Genomic DNA, 13068 nt, shown 5'->3' on the forward strand with positions numbered 1-13068 from the left:
GAGTAGATGGAATCTAATTTTTACAAAGCACACTAATACTAGGTACACCTTTTTTAAGCACAATTTATTTACAAGATAACTTTTATTTTTAGTCTCAACCTTCTCCTATGGGCTAGTGACTCGGTGAGAGATTCTCCAACTCTAGAGTTGATGGTGACCTTAAATAATCCCAAGGGTCTTAAGAGTCTTGGAAAGCATTTTTCATGGCCTGGTCTCCCATTGCTTTGTCTTCTTGTTCCGCAAGGATGAGGGTTTCAATAACGATGATCTGGGAAATGATTCTCATTCGCGTCTTAGTATTGTGTTCTTATTTCTTCTGTAATGATTATCTTTCATGAAGAAGCAGTTTGGTGAGGTGGAATAGGATGAGTGGGGATGACTGGATTAGGTGGTAATGGAGATGGTTCAGATTGACCTGACCCTACATATGTGCAGGGTGAAGGATAGGTTCACATGTAAATCACACGAGGGTTTTTGATTTCACAAAGATGATCAAATAAAGGAGCAAGAGTTTGCTTGAGAATGTCCCTTTCTGTTTGCTGTTCTGATTGGAATGTAAAGACCTCATAAGTAAAATTATGGATCCATAGTTGTCCTGTCTTTGGAACCTAGAAGTATGGTCTTGATGTGATAAAAAATTATCTAACTTTATTTTTCCTTTTAAATGACATATTCCAGAACTTATTATGAGAGAGAATCTCTTGTAATTTTGCTCTCCACCTGGATAGGGGCTCGAACCATTCCATGAATGTCCATAGTAATGAATTCTTTTTACTAGGATTAGTGAGATGATGGTATAGCTTGAGAGGATTGAATGCTACAGCCATACTGTATACCATAGCACACCAGAGGAACCAATGTAATTCTTCAGGGAACTCTCTTCCTGGAAATAATTCACATGGGTTAGAAATATGGTGTTGAGATCAAAGAGAAGCTCAGGGTATTTTTAGGCCATTTAGAGATGATCAGATAGACAAAGTAGAACAATTTTGCTTTAGCATATTTGATGATCTGATCAACATAACTTATGCCCAATCAAATGGAATTGAAATTTTTTAATCCCATTCTTTACTACTAGTATCTCCTTATAGACAGAATGATTGTTGCTTTTAGGGTTTAAACTGACCACTCACATGACCACAGTAATGTTGTCTTGTCTCATTTGCTTCAAGCAGAATCGCACCTTAAAAAACCGCTGGCATCAGTTTGAAGTATTATTTTGCCTTTTCTAGGAATCTTTAAAGGTGGAGGCTTTTGAGCCACTTTTTTTTAGCTTCTTTACAAATAACATCTAATCTTCTCCCCATAGTGGAGGTTTCTTTTTCAAAAGCAGTGACAATTTGTTTGTCTATTGTGATACATGGGGAATAAAATCTCGAACATAATTTATCATTTTCAAAAATTGCTGGATTTGCTTTTGGCTAAGATTTCCATTTAGGAAGTTGAGCAGCTTTTCTGTACAATCTTTTCTTCTTCGAGATGCATACCAAAAAATTCTATTTGGGCTTGGCTAATATGGATCTTAGATTTGGACAACATAATTCCATAAGATGAAATTATGGCGTAGAACTTGTTTAACGACTTATTGTTGGCATTTTCTATTTTGAAAATATAAGAATATCAATGAATATTATGGTTGTATGACATATGGGATCTAGGATTTGGATCATAATCTTATGGAACAATGAACAAGCAACTTTTAATCCAAATGGTAAAATTGTCCATTGGTTTTGAGCATTAGGAATGCAAAACATTGTCTTGTATCGGTCATCAATGTGGATACCTACTTGCCAAAAACATGCTTTTAAGTTAAACTTGGAAAAGATCATATATCTTGAAGATGAACAAACAAAGAATTGATCTTTGGTAGTGGGAACTTGTTATCCTGGAGGAAATGATAAAATGGCTTATAGTCGATAACTAACTTTATCTTTCCTTTGATTTTCTCTAATCCTTTTTTTACATAGAATGCTTTACTTGCCCATACAGAGGAAGTGGGCTCTATTAATCTTTGCTATAGGAGTAAAACACATTCATTTTTTGCTAAAGCTAGATCTGATGGAGAATATCTAGATGCATGGCTCTGGTTGGGTTAATATCTTCATTCCATAATTTAAAATATCGGAATTTTTTGTGAAATTTTCACAAAATTTATTTTTTAAACATATCAAAAGGAAATTTAACTCCCAAATAGAAATTGATATAATATCCACTGAAATTTTCAATATTTCTTTATTGTTTCCATTAAAATTTCTATCATAATATACACATCAAATCCTCTAAAATTTGGTAAAAAAATCCAATTTTAACGAAATGACAATACTAAGGATTTTATTGATAATTTAGATGTTATAACTAACTTTGCTTTCTATCTTTAAGGGAACTCCCTTATATAGGTAAGAGTAATACTATTTATCATACTACGTGTACTAGATAAGGATCACTCTTTTTATATTTTTTTAATAGAATAATGGAGTATACATGTGATATGGTTCTTAACTTTACATCATTTCAATATAAAAAAATATTCTTATCCTAACAATGCACAATACAATTATTGAGGTCACGTATTATACAAGATTCTTTACTTTATGTTTTGTCTTGTCCAATTTAACTATTCTTTCAACTAGTCAGTATTAGGATAGAGTTCATCATAGAGATCAAATGGATCTGGTTCTATTCCTCCCAGAAGATTGTTCTGCTTTTCAACATATTGTCGATCTGTTGGGTTATCAGGAGAGGATGGAGGAGTTGTGCATTTTTTTAAAGAGAAGGGCATTCATAGATTTTTGCAAGGATCTTCTGGAATGTCATGCAACCCTCAAAATCTTCTATATCGATCCATCCAAAATTTCTTTTAAGAGGATGATCATGAAATATTGGAAATAATTAAATGAGGAAGTATATTATTCCATATTTCCTTTAATTTGATGATGATCAACATAGGTTTATCAATGACTAACTCATTGACCATTGTCAAGCTTTCAAAATCCAAGAATAGCGTCCTTAATAGCTTTTGTAGATGCATAATCTCTCCTTGAAACCAATATCATCGTAAAATTGTTGGTTCAAAATAGATTTCCAAAAGATAATGGTTTAAAACTAGCCAATCAGTAAAATATTGTTATTGACTTATCTAGGTTGGCCTGCTGCATGGATATTGAAATTCAAACACCATTTTGGTTTTTCTGTTCACTATTGGGAGGTACTGAAACATATAATTTGTTTCAGTCAGAATCCTATTGATGAAATGATTGGAAAGTTCAAGCACACATTTTTGCAATAGGATTTCAATCATAAATTATTTCTTTTTTTTTTTTATGTGCTTTGGCTTTAATTTTGATAAATCTTTTCTTTTATTTCTTCGGGTAGATGTTGCCAAATATTTGGATTTAGAGTTTGGATTTCAAGGTTAAAGCACCAAGGAGGCAATTTTCTTCTTCCTGTAACAAGATCTGGGATAGTACTGTTACTTCCAACTATCATCATTATGGATATTTCTTGTATTTCTAATGGTCTGGATAAGCAGTCTACAAGCACATTGTTTTTTCCTTCTATGTACTTTACATAATACTTATATTTTGATAACCATTTAGCCCACCTAATTAACTGGGGATTAGGAGGCTCACTTTCTTTTCTCTTGAGAAGTCCTTCAAAATATTTATAGCCTGTTTCAATAATAAAATGGGATTAGGATAAAAAGAATTGGAATTTCATAATCCCATTTATTACTGCTAACACTTCGTTTTTGGAAAAATGATCATGTTTGCTGAGCTTTTGAAAATGATCCTGATTTATATCCACATATTTCTTAGGTTCCACTTTCTTCAATTAAAACTATTGCCCAAAATTTATCAAAAGCATCTGTTTATAAAATCATTTGTCCTTCTCCAAGAATCGTCTAAGAAGGTAGATTCTGGCATATCTCTTTTAGCTTATTTACAAATTCAGTTGCTTTTGGTGACCAAGGCGTTGCATTCTTTTTCAGATACCTTGAAATCCTTGAAGTGATAGAGGATAGATGTGGAATGTGCACTGAAGCATGATTGATTATTCCTAAAAACTACTGGATTTGCTTCCTTCCTCTCAATTCATTGAGGAATTCTTCGTTATTTTCAGTATTGTATTCTTGGAAAATTATTTTTTCCAATTTGATTTTTAAGCCCATACAATCAATTAGGCCTATCTTCATCTTTGCTTTAGATAAGGCTAATCCATGTTGGAATGTCAGCTTTTGGAATCTTCTGAGATATTGCTTATGCTCTTCTGTAATTTTGCTAAAAGTAAGAACATTATTTATGTATAGTAAACAATGTTCTTTTTATCTTCATCTTTGCTTTAGATAGGGCTAACCCATGTTGGAATATTAGCTTTTGGAATCTTCTGAGATATTGCTTATGCTCTTCTGTAATTTTGCTGAAAGTAAGAACATTATTTATGTATAGTAAACAATGTTCTTTTTTACTGAAGCATAAACTTCATCCATATGATGTTGAAATTCTGATGGAACATTCTTTAGTTCGAAATGTATAACGTCCCACTCATAGTGTCCATGGGGAACTATGAAGGTTGTTTTGCGCCAGTCTTATTCTATAAGGCCTAACTGCCAAAATCCCGATTTCATGTCAAATTTTGAGAAGATTTTGGCTCCATGCATTCTTTTAAAGAGCTGGTCTCTTTTTGGTATTGAATATCTTATATCTTGAAGGCATTCATTAAGCTTTCTATAATAAATCAATAGCCTTTTCTTTCCTAATATCAGTTCTGAATGATTATTGACATGAAATGTTGAACTTGCCCATTAGGATTTGGATTTTCTTATAAGTCCCAAAGTAAGAAGAGCATCAATCTCTTCTTTGCATAACTGTTCATCGTTTGGCATTCCACGATGTGAGGGGATTTGATGTGGCATCTTCCAACCTTCATTGTATAGGGAGAGAAAAAATATTTTTCTCTTTTCCAAAATTTGTTTGGTTTATCAACATAGCATTGTCACAAAAGTTGTTTTTGTTGTTTAAATTCTTTTTCTTATATTTTATCCTCCCCAGAAAGTTGGTGTTTGGTTACCCAAGGAATTTTATATTAAGAAAGAATTTGGAGACAATCAGGATAAAATGAAAAAAGGTGATTAAAGGCTGAAGAAGTCAATAACAAGAATAGCATCTTCTCCTACATGATTGAAGGTGTAAAAAAAGTATCCTATTGTAATGTGGTAGAAAGTTGGACATTGATGAGTTTTAGGTAAAAAGAATTGGAAAACTTTTTTTCTAGATGTTGAGGAGCTTTTCTTTTATTTGGACAATACTTTGACCAATGACCTCTTTTTCCAAAAATGAAGTATTTGTCAGTTGCTTTAGGAGTTCATCTCTTTTTGATGAACTTTTAGTGCTTTCTTTTGGATGACTTCCACTTTTTTGAAATTCCTTTTTTCTTTTTTTCTTTGTTCTTATGGCAACTGCATGAGCTTGGTTCACTGCAACCAAGTTTTTGAATATCTTGCTTGTAGTATTTTGTCATTGAAGCTTTTTCTTCTTTCTTAACCATCCTTTTGAGTTTTTGGTTATAGCAGTGTTCTAGTAGAATTTCTTCAGCCATTCCATAGATCATAGCGAGCCTTTTATAAGTAAGATCTTGGACATTTTCTGCTTTTAGTTTTGCTTCATGAGTTCTGCTATTGGCAGAAGCATATTTAGGAGGAAAATTCTCTTTAATAAATCATTACTTTGGCCTATGCTAAAAAAGAGTTGCTCTTGCCTCATGTAGTATTCTTTTATTTTTTAACATCATAGCACTTGCTTTGCATAAACTCTTGTTCTGCCTTCTTGTCATCTTCTGCCTTTTCAATAGCCATTTAGTCAAGAAGTTTGCTTATAAGTTGAGGATTTTTTAAGCATGCTTCTTTAACTTCTTGCCTGAGATTCAACCACCATTTTCTTAACGACCCAACGAATCCTATAATAATTCTTTCCACAATTTCTCTTAATTTCAATGTTGGATTTCAGAGGCTTTCTACTTCTCCCCATGCTACAATCTTCTCAAGATAATGCAGTCTTTATTCTGGTTCTATTTTATTATTATCCTAGAACTATTTATAATCAAGAGCATGAGGAATTATGATCCTTGATCTTTCTAGAATTTTAACAAAATTTTCTTCTGTCCGTGGTTCCAGATGCCTTTATTGCTGTCATGTGGAGGTTATATATTTGAAACTATTATGAATGATTCTCCGATGATATAATCATATCTACTAGTTATTTGACTGGCAGCTAAAAGGTCTCCAAGTGGTTGTGTTTGTTGAGGAGGAGCTTGGCTTCTGGCTCTCATATCTTGTTGAAAAGGATATGCTGGATTTTGTATATATATGTATCCTTCTTCTACTATTTTCAAAGTTTGGAAAACAATGCTGCAGCTTCCTTAGGAAGTTTCATCTTTGAAATCATCCATGTTGTCCCATTCACTTAATTGTATGGGCCAAAATGTAGGGGGAAGTGGATTATATCTTCACCAGAATGTTTTTGGATTCCCACTATAGTTTTCTTCCCAACATCATTAGGACCTGATGGTTTAACTTTCCATCTATGACGAGATAAGTCCCTATCTTTCTTTTGCTTTTGAGATCTTTTTAGTTTATTTAGTAGCCTTTGTCGTGCAATTTGCATATTATCTACAGATTTGCAATGAATCATCATTATTGATGAAGATGTTAAATTCCAATGGATCTCCTACATGATTTGTTACATTTGCTATATTTGATGTTGCTGCTTTTAAGAGATACTATTAGCATTTTGTTTTAAACTTTGCTGTAACAATTACTCCAATTGATTGTTGATTCAATTGGACCAATGTCTTCAGATTTGAGCTTTCTTACTACCCATTTTCCAGTTGTAAATTCTCCTGAGATATTTTAACATAAATTATCTTATGGAGCTTGCACTTTTTCTACCAGAATTATTTGATGGCGATATAACAGAGAGCGTTTCAGTATATGTGGACAGTTAGTAAGGGTACATCCTCTAACTTGGCACCTTTCATAGGGATACATTGGCTGAATTTGAGTAGGAAAGGATATTGACACCCCTCCATCGGATTCTCTCGATAGCTTGACTTCATCTTGTATCACCTATTGTTATCTTTTTTATTCATCATTACTTTTCCATTGGGTTGGAAAAGTAAGCTTTCCAGTGGTATATAGCTTAAGATTCTAGACTCAAGCATCACCGTGGACTTGAACTTTTGGAGTTTGATTGTGATCCATGGAAGAAAGATGTGAATGCACTTTGTAGTTCCTGATATGGTGAAATGCAAGAGCAGTTTTTCCAGGCTTCATGTTTGCTCCAAATAGTTGGATCATTACCTGCAAAGTGTTTGCAACATTTTGGCTTTGTTAGATCAAGCGTATTCCACCTATTGTCTAATAAAACTACTAGATACGTGACACTTTTGCCACTTATGAAGATAGGTTGTAAGTCTATCCTTATAGCTCCAATCTGTAATCCATTGTAACGTTAATCTTTATACCTCTTAACTTCCTTTTCAATGAGAAGAGTGAGGTATGTTCCATGGTTAGAAGTATTTACTGTCTGGACATAGACTTATGAGGATTTATAGGTAGAGGTTAGTTTTGAGGCTTGTGAAAGAATAATTGTCCTTAATAACTATTTGGTGGGAGATAATTTATAATATTGATATGGATTGGGTGAATGAAGAGTTAAAGAATCCAAAGGAGGATTTGAGGAAGAAGAGGAGGGATGGATTTCTAACCATTGGGCTTCATAATAAAAGTTATCTACATAATTTTCATAGGTCTAAGTATTTTATATTTGGTTACTAATAATGGTTATTTCAGCCATGACCTAAATACCTAATGTAGGATTTATAGCAAAATTAGAGCAAAGGTCTTAAAGTCTTACAAGGCCTAAACACAACACAACAACTATTGCCGTTGTTTCTACTTTAATTCCTAATCCTATTTCAAAGCTTTAAAGTAACTGAAAAACCAAACCATATGACTATAGTTACCTAGTATTCTTTTCTGTTGTGGAAAATCAGTCTTTGCTACAACCACAAAGCATACTTTGCATTACTAGGTTGATGATGGATTAAGACCAGCAGAAGAAGGTTTTGAGATGGAAGCCTAAGAAAGTTTTAACATGAATGGCTCTGATACCAATTTTGAAGAATGGACAATACTAAGGATTTTAATGATAATTTAGGAGTTACAATTGACCCTGCCTTCTATCCTTAGTATTGTCTTTGGAAAAATCTATGAATGACCTCCTTTTGAAGAAAAATGCACAACTACCCAATCCTCTCTTGATACTCCAACAGCTCGATAATATATTGAAGAATAGAACAATCTTCTAAGAGAAATAGAATAAGGTCAATTTGATCTCTATGATGAATTCTATCATGATACTGACTAGCTAGAAGCATGGTGGAATTGGACAAGACAAGACATAAAGCAAAAAATCTTGTATAATACGTGTCCTCAATAATTGTATTCACATATTGTAAAGATCAAAATCTTTCTTTATATTGAAATGACATAAAATTAGGAATTTTATCACATATATACTCAAGGAATGATCCTTATTTTGTACACGTAGTATGATAAATAGTATCATTCTTGCCTATATACCTTTAAGGATAGAAGGTAAATTCAGTTATAACTTCTAAGTTATCAATAAAATCCGTAGTATTATCTTTTCTTTGATGAAAAAGGAAACCATAAATGAGAATGTTGAAGAGCTTTTCTTTTACTTGGACATTGCTTTGACCAGTAACTTCTTTTTCCTCTAAGGAAGCATTTGTCATTTGGCTTAGGAACTCATCTCTTTTTGATGAACTTGTAGCGCTTTCCTTTGTATGGCTCCCACTTTTTTGCAGTTCCTTTTGTCTTCTTTCCTTGCTTTTTTCTATAATAAGAGCCTTTTCATAAGGCTCACTTAGGGGTACTCACACATTTTTTGCTAGATTTTCAAGGATGAAAAATATTAATGTACTACATCCTTAATTAATGCAATATGGGTGTATGAAATAGATTCCTCAACAGAAGAATTTAAATCATCAATAGATGACATATCAAAGGAAGAAAACCATGTATCAGTACTTTCTCAAAAGGTTGACTTATACTATATACCTAGAGAATATTTCTGTCCATACATCAAAATAGTGTTAAATCATCTTGACAAATCAATAGCTCTAACTGCTTTGGTAAATACAAAACCAACTGTATCAATGATACATAGCAGCTGTCTATCTAAAGCTTGCTCAATCCCCACAAATATGACCTTTGCCTCAGCTTTTAGAAACTAATTTTCTATTTCTTTTTACACAAAACCTGTCGATGTCCAACTCTCTCCCATATTACAATGGAGACACTCTTTTTACGTCTTCATCTCAGAAGTGTTTATGATCAGTAGCATGTGGAATTATGATCCTTGATATTTCTGGAATTTTAATAAAATTTTCTTCTATTCTTGGTTCCTAGTGCCCTTGTTGTTGCTCATGTGAAGGTTGTCTATTTGAAGCTATTGTGGATGATTCTTGACAAATCTATTTCATACACCCATATTGCATTAATAGAGGAAGTCCATCAATATTCATCATCCTTGATATCTAGCATATCAATTACTGGATCAAATGTTGAGGAACTTTTCTTTTATTTGGACATTGCTTTGACCAATGACCTCTTTGTGTGGCTTCTACTTTTTTTTTATAAATATTATTAGTATTTAGTAAAACTTTTTGCCAAGTTAATGTTATTGGTAGTTATTTTTTACCTTTCAATTTTCCAATAACTAAGCAAATGATAATAAAAAATTTATATTTAACAAACAATATCCAAAATTACATCAGATAAGTCTTCCTATCATATGCTTAGTAAAAATTAGTATCACAAGTTATAAGTTTACCTACTCATTATTATTATTATTTTAAATAATAAATTGAATATTTGTATAAATATGATAGAGTAGATAAAAATTAAACAAAGACAAAAATTGAAAGATATGCAGAAAATATATTTTCCGCAAATTTAACTATTAAGTATTCATATATATGGTATATTAACAATTACATGTAAAAATATCAAGGAGGTATATTTTTCAATAATTACTTCTTACATTTCATATTTTAAATGACTATGAAAAATATATAAACAATTTTCAATCATCTAGAAGTTTTTTATAGTATTGAAGTGACATATAAAAAATATAACATTATTGTAATTATTATTCTATATATCTTAATTATTAAATAATTTTATTAAATATGTACTTTTTACGTTTTTATTTTATTAATAATAGTATATTTTTAACTATTTGCACTTATTATAAATCAATTGATTAAGAGAAATATAATATCTGTTTAATATTTCTATAATTTTAATAGTCAATTTGATAATTAATTAATTAAGTAAACTAATCCTAAAATTTCAATAAAAATTTTCATTTTTTTAAATAAATTTCTGGCAATTTCCCTTATTTTTTATGAGTTTTTATCAATATTCAATAATTTTCAATATTTTCCTATTTTTAACCCTCGATAATTCTATTGATATTAAAATTTTGAATCTTGCTTCATTCATCTTGAATGGCAATTTGATGAAGAATCTCCCATTTTTCCAAAGTGGAAATGGATGATCAAAAGTTTTATGATCATCTACATAGGCTATTAAGAGTTTCTCTTTCACCTTTAAAATAATAGGAGGAACTTGCTGCAATAAGCTATAAATTTTTGAAGTTGGAATGTGTGGCTTGAACAATTTCTTGTACTTAATTCCCTGTGATAGTATACGTGGGTGTTTTGCTTGGCATTACACTTCTATTCCTATAAGGATGTCTTTGTTTTGTAGTGAGTAACCAATCACCTTTGTCCATTTGGTGCAATCTGGGAAAAACTTTATCCCTATCGGTTATTTCGAGGTTAGATCTATGTAAAAGATTTTATCATCAATAATTTTTTTTTTTCTCTGCATCGAATCCCCATATTAGGTGATGGAATAGTGGTAGTGCTAAGCAAAAACTCATATTGATATACCAATTTTTTATCATCGTCCCAGGTATATGCTAGGGAGGCTAAATCTGTGTCACTGTCCTCTTTTGGAAATACAAAAATTGTATCTTCATCAGCTTCTTCTTGTTCTGTGAAGAGTGACTCAAGATCTACTTCTTCTTCTTTTGGATGGAAAATTGAGGCTTGTAATTGTTGTAAAACCTTGATGGCTTTCTTATGCTTTTTTGGATAGCTTCTTGAGAAATGTCCTTTCTTTTCACAAATGTATCATACGTCAGACTTCAAGAATCCTCCTTTAGCATTTCACCTAAATTATTTATATTTTCTGCTAGAAAGATTTCTTATGTTCTTTGCCTTGATGTGCTTAATCTTCTTCTTAACTTTAAAAGTCTAGTTACATTCATCTTTCTTACATTTAATTTTCAAGTATGATTTTGAACAAGCCTTTTGTATATGAGGTGTATTGTGCAAGAAATTCTTGAAGAATTTTTCCTATCCAAAAAGCTTAGCAGCTACTTCAAATGTCATCTAATGTATCTATCCAAATGTAAGGAAATTCAGTCTTTCTTTCAAAGCTGTTATCATTCTTGCAAGTTCTGACTAAGATTGTTATGGAAAAGACATCACAATAAAATCTAAGAGACATTCTTTTGAAATAAAAGTCAAGATCTTTCTTTTTCATTAAAAAGCATTCCATTTCAAAATATTATCTTCTCATTTGAGCATCGATCAGGTTGAGTCTCTTACGAATTAAGCGTAACTGTATCCTAGAATGTCACTTGCTGATTGGACTCTGATTAATTAGAGTTGTTTGTATAGACCTTAAACTTTGGAACCAATCCTTTAAAGTAGGGGTGGGCTCGGTACGGTTTGGTTCGGTTTTATGGACTTTTTTAAACCGAATCGAACCAAACCGATGATCATTGGTCGGTTTAGTTTGGGTTAACGGTTTAGGTCGGTTTGGACCTTGGCCCAAATTTTTTTATTTATGATATTTTGAGATATAAATTATACACATTAGGCTCAAAATTGTATAAAGTTTTCTTAGGCCTTTTTAATTATCAATCTTCAATCATATTCATACATTATATTTTGAATTAAACATTTTTTTCAAGCTATTATCTAAATAAATAATATCTAAATTAAATAATTTTAACATACATTCAACTAGCAAAAATATCAAATAAACTAATTATTAACTACAATACAACATGAAACCATACAACTACAATACAAGTAAAATAATACAACATAAAACCATATAACTACAATATAAGTCTACAACTACAACCTAATTATATAAATACATCATACACCAACAAATAAATTCTATAACAAATCTACAACTATTATTAATTATAAAATAGAATACAATCCATATTTGAAATCTTAAATTTTAAAATAAACTTATAATTAAATAAACTAACAATCCATAAAAATGAAAATTATTTTAAAAAGTCTTCTTCCACACTCTTTAATCCCATTCTCACAATAAATAAAATAATATTTTTATTTTATAATTATATACTATATTTATATATAAAAGTAAAATAAAATGTTAGTTTAATTGATGATTGGTTTGGCGTGGGTTGGGTTGGGTAAAATTTCATCCAACCCGCAATCCAAACTGACCATTTCGATTTTTTTTATATATTTAACCGAACCAAACTGATTAATAAGTTAAAACCAATCCAAACCAAACCAAATATGTCGGTTTGGTTGATTTGATTGGTCCGATTCAGTTTTTGCCCACCCCTACTTTAAAGTACATACAAATCTCAATGTGAAATCATTTAATACACTTTCAAGATTAGCATTTGGTCTCATCATCTTAGTATCAATCCTTACTCCGAACTCATGGACCTCGTCTCTTTTTAAGGATGATTCTACATCATCGAATGTAAACCATGGGCCGTGGACTAGCTTTACAGTGGGTTTTGAAGTTTCATTGCCTAACTTAATATTCACCTTACTTTTCTTCAAGCTCAATGACGACTAGTTCGTCTTTAAGTGGGGGAGCTTGGGATGTTGATGCTTAAGATGTAGTTTGTG

The sequence above is a fragment of the Ziziphus jujuba genome, chromosome 9 (genome assembly GCF_031755915.1).
Source record: "Ziziphus jujuba cultivar Dongzao chromosome 9, ASM3175591v1".
NCBI classification, from domain to species: Eukaryota; Viridiplantae; Streptophyta; class Magnoliopsida; order Rosales; family Rhamnaceae; genus Ziziphus; species Ziziphus jujuba.